Source organism: Colobus angolensis, unplaced genomic scaffold, assembly GCF_000951035.1.
Source record: "Colobus angolensis palliatus isolate OR3802 unplaced genomic scaffold, Cang.pa_1.0 Scaffold29, whole genome shotgun sequence".
In the NCBI taxonomy this organism is placed as follows: Eukaryota; Metazoa; Chordata; class Mammalia; order Primates; family Cercopithecidae; genus Colobus; species Colobus angolensis.
In genome coordinates, this window is record NW_012116154.1 from 3807010 (window position 1) to 3811977 (window position 4968).

Genomic DNA, 4968 nt, shown 5'->3' on the forward strand with positions numbered 1-4968 from the left:
TAAGGCCCGATCCAAATAATCCACAGGAGCTTATACATGAACACACCCCACTAGAATTTAAGTTGCTGAAGGAATTAAAAGCTAGTGTAGTTAATAATGGAGTACAAAGCCCATTTACTTTAGGATTGCTAGAATCTATATTTGGCGCTATGCGCCTTCTACCCTTTGATGTAAAGCATTTGGCTTGCGCTTGTTTATCTGCTAGTGCATACCTGACATGGAATTCAAATTGGCAAGAACTGTGTGCAGATCAGGCTAGACAGAATCATGCTGCTGGACACAGAGACATTACAGAGGATGCTGTTAGGTAGTGGCCCCTATTCAGACCTGGAACATCAAATGGCACTCCTAGACGCTGCTTATAAGCAGTGTGCCTTGGCTGCTAAACGTGCCTGGGATTCCAGAGGAAAGGGTCCCAGTACAATCTTTTTTACATATCACGCAAGGGTCGCAGGAGCCCTATGCACATTTTCTTGCAAGATTACAAGAGGCAGTGAAGCGTCAGATTTCTCATACCATGGCTACAGAAATGCTAACCTTAACTAGCTTTTGAAAATGCAAACACGGATTGTAAACGTGCCCTGTCACCTGTGAGATGTACAAAAAGCTTAGGAAATTTTCTCAAAGCTTGTCAGGATGTGGGAACTGAGCTTCATTGCTCCACAATGTTGGCTGAAGCAAAGGAATAATAGATAATCATTATCCATCAGACAAAGTTTTGCAATTTTATAAAGTTTACCCTTTTACCCGCCTATTCCAGGCGGCCGGACTTACTTCACTGATGGCTCTTCCAAAGGCTGAGCATCTATTTTATGGACCTAAGCATACTCAAATGATAAAAACCCCTGGTGTTTCAGCTCAACGCTCAGAATTAATGGCAGTTATTCAGGTTTTACAGCTCACTGTTTCCTCTCCTATTGTCTGTGATTTAGCCTATGCTGTAAATGTAGACAGTCACATTGAGACTGCCGCTATTAAAAGCAGAACTGTTTAACTTGTTTCCAAGACTTCAGCAAGCTGTTCGCTTTCATGCTGCTCCTTTTTCATATTTCTCATATTCGCTCTCACACACAACTTCCTGGACTACTATCTCTAGGTAATGATAGAGTAGATAAATTGATTGGCTCTGTGTTTCAGCAAGCTCAAGCCTCTCATGCATTACTGCATTAAAACACCTCTGCCCTTATTCATATGCTTCATCTGCCTCGAAGCCAGCCTCTAGCTACTGTGCAAGCCTGCCCCACTTGTCAGCATGTCGCTGGTGTTATACTCATAGAAGGATGTAACCCACGAGGCTTAGCTCCAAATGAAATCTGGCAAATGGATGTAACACATATAGCAGCCTTTGGCAAACTTAGCTATGTTCATATGACTATAGACACTTACTCTCATATGCTGCATGCTACATGTCAAACAGGTGAAACAGCTGACCATGTCCAACGACATTGTCTGTTGTCATTTGCCCATATGGGGGTCCCTAAACAATTAAAAACTGACAATAGACTTGCTTATGTTAGTCATGCTTTTCAAAATTTTTTAGTTACAGGCAATCACTCACAAAACAAGAATTCCTCATAACCCTTGAGGACAAGGAATTATAGAGCAGGCACATCAAATGTTACAACCTATGTTGAAAAAACAAAAAGGGGTTATAGGAGACCAGTTACCACCTCAAACAGTACTACATTTAGCATTATTTACTTTAAATGTCTTAACTCCTGGTACAGATAATAAGACTTCGGTAGAATGACACTGGCAAATGTTAGAGGGAAAAAGGAAAGTTTACCCAAAAGTATTATGGAAATCCCTGGAAGAAGGACAATGGAAAGGCCTGGTAGATTTACTGACATGGGGACAAGGGTATGCTTGTGTTTTATAGATCAAGAAAACCACACAAGAAGATGAGAAACTGCTGGAGCATCAGGGTCAGGCAAAAACCCCTGACTCCATGTTTATGACCATGCTAGCTGTAATATCCTGTGTGCTATGTTTTCCCTGTGCAGAGGCAAAAACATACTGGGCATACATTCCTAACCCCCCCACGAGTACAACTGGTACTCTGGAGTGACACTCCTCCTGAGATATATCATGATCAAGAAGCACAGGCACCAGGACCCTTAACTCCCCCTGACACAGAGCAATTAGACTCTCAGAACAATGGTATCAATTATACCACTCCATGGGTGGGACTTCCTTTATGCATCACCCAGGATACTTCACTCAACTGCAGTTGCCTTGCAATTCAATCCCAGGCATGGTTGAGTTACCATGAAAAATACATGTACCTACTGGGCCTTAGCTCTATTAATATTACTGGTGTAGTTACTAATCACTCCCAGCCCCATTGCCCAAATTGTATTAATTATACAGAATGGGCTCCCTTTGATAATTCTAACCCCCGTCCTTGGGCCCAGTGTCTTGGCTCCCTAGCTAGACAACAGTCCGTGTTGATGGGAGACATTATTGACTGGGGTCCCCGTGGTCATTTGGTTGGGAGACATGAGCATCAGACCTCATGGCATGAACTTTACTGGCGCTGGTGGCAAAACTTTAACATCTCCTCACTACATCACATTGGGATTCAATCTCAATCTGCTGCCCAAATTGCTTGACACAGCACAGGCTTTAGCCCACCTTTGCCTCAATGGCATTATCAAGGAAAGAGAGGTCCAATTCAGGAGTCAATACGGAAAGCAGCACTCCCATTTATGAATGGCAGCATTTGGATTGGGACACAATCCAGTAATAGTAATTGTGCTAAATGCAGTTTTAGTTACCCTTGTAGAAAATATTACCACTCAATTTACAATTTGTGTTGCTAATCCTTATGTTTTCTTAGCAGCGAAAAAGAACCAGGTAGATGATGCCCAATTCACTTGTGATTCCTGTCAACTGTATCATTGCCTTAATTATAGCACAGTACAAACACATGACATATCCACCCTAATAATTCTAGGTTGCATTCCAGATTATGAATTCCTATAAATTTATCTAATCCTTGGGCAGTCACCCCCGCTTTACAGCTTATGAAACTCCTTTTTACTCAGCTTACTCATCATGCTCATAGAGCCTTACGCATGATAATTTTTGCTGTAGTCTCCTTAGTTACATTAATAACCTCTGTTGTGATGTCCTCAATAGCAATGCACAGCTCCATTCAAACAGCTCAATATGTGGAAAACTGGACACGCACAGCCGACCAGGCATGGATGCTTCAAAATAAAATTAACACCGAAATACAAACAGAAGTGGCAATGTAAAGACTACTGTTCTGTGGCTAGGAGAACAAGTACAAAGTTTGCAGTTGCAGCAGCAATTGCATTGTCATTTTAATCATACTCATATTTGTGTGGCCAATTTGGTATATAACCAAAGTGAATATCCGTGGAGCCTTGTAAAAGCCCATTTACGGGGAGCTTTCACATCCAATGTTACTTTTGATATTAATGATTTACAAAGTAAAATCCTTAACTTGAGTAAGTAGAGTCAAGCATTTCAGTCCTCTTTAAAAGCTTAGGCAGGGCCGGGTGCGGTGGCTCAAGTTTGTAATCCCAGCACTTTGGGAGGCCGAGACGGGCGGATCACAAGGTCAGGAGATTGAGACCATCCTGGCTAACATGGTGAAACCCCGTCTCTACTAAAAATACAAAAAACTAGCCGGACGACGTGGCGGGCGCCTGTAGTCCCAGCTACTCGGGAGGCTGAGGCAGGAGAATGGCGTGAACCCGGGAGGCGGAGCTTGCAGTGAGCTGAGATGGTGCCACTGCACTCCAGCCTGGGCGACAGAGCGAGACTCCGTCTCAAAAAAAAAAAAAGCTTAGGCAGAATTCCAGCAAGGTTTTGAGAGCCTTAACCCTTGGACCTACTACAAATAGCACCTCAATGTCTTTTTTGTAACTATGGGATTAATATTATGTTTTTGTTTTTTGTTCATAGTCTGCAAAATCAGCTGGACCACGAAACGGCAACTGAGAGCTGCACAACCTGCAATTACCTTTATTCGAATAATGAAAAAACAAAAAGGGGGAGACGTTACAGGCCAAAAGAATGAGGGTCGTGACCAACTCAGTATACCACTGGAGGCCATATGAGCAAACAGAAAACTGTTCTCATGAAAGCAGGATATTGGAAAACTAACAACTGCATCTGCCACCAGAAGGGGTGCTGAGGGCAGTCACACCCCAAGCGCAGTGTTCCTTGTGATTATCTACAGGAACATCTGAAGCCTATTGTACAAAGAAAGCAATTATGTGTACCTGTGATAAATCAAGCAGCTGACCAACCATTACCTCTCCCTCCCTGCTCTTTCTACCTAATAAATACGAATGGCTATAGAAGCTCAGGGCCCTTGTTCACTAGAAGCAAGGAGCTCCCTGACCCCTTCTTCCAAAAATACTCTTTTTGTCTTTGTCTTCATTTCTGCATTCGTCCCCCGTTGTTCACTCCCATAACAACCGACAGCGACATGAGCCACCATCACACCCAGCAATGTTTACTTAAAAATTACATTTTACTTTGCTTTGTCTCACATTACACTTATGTCAACATCTTCTCATCTTTCCAAAGAGTTTCACTAGTAACTGCCTGTTGAAAGCTGGCAGTCTCAAACTTCAAGCATGATTCTGCAAGCCAAAGCTGAATTAGAAAATGCAAAGCTTAAGAAAATCTTGGGCTAAATAAAGTAATATTGTAAATTTTAGTTTCTCCATTAAAGAATGAATAGGACTTACAATTTTCATCCTCTATAACATCCAAGGAATTTTTTTCATTGGGTCGCAATGTTTTTAAAACTGAGTCACATAGTCACACCTATGTAGGTGTCCACTGGCAATGGCTAATTCCTTGTGCCCTCTAGTATTAATAATTCTCTGATGCTGGCCGGGCGCGGTGGCTCAAGCCTGTAATCCCAGCACTTTGGGAGGCCGAGACGGGCGGATCACGAGGTCAGGAGATCGAGACCATCCTGGC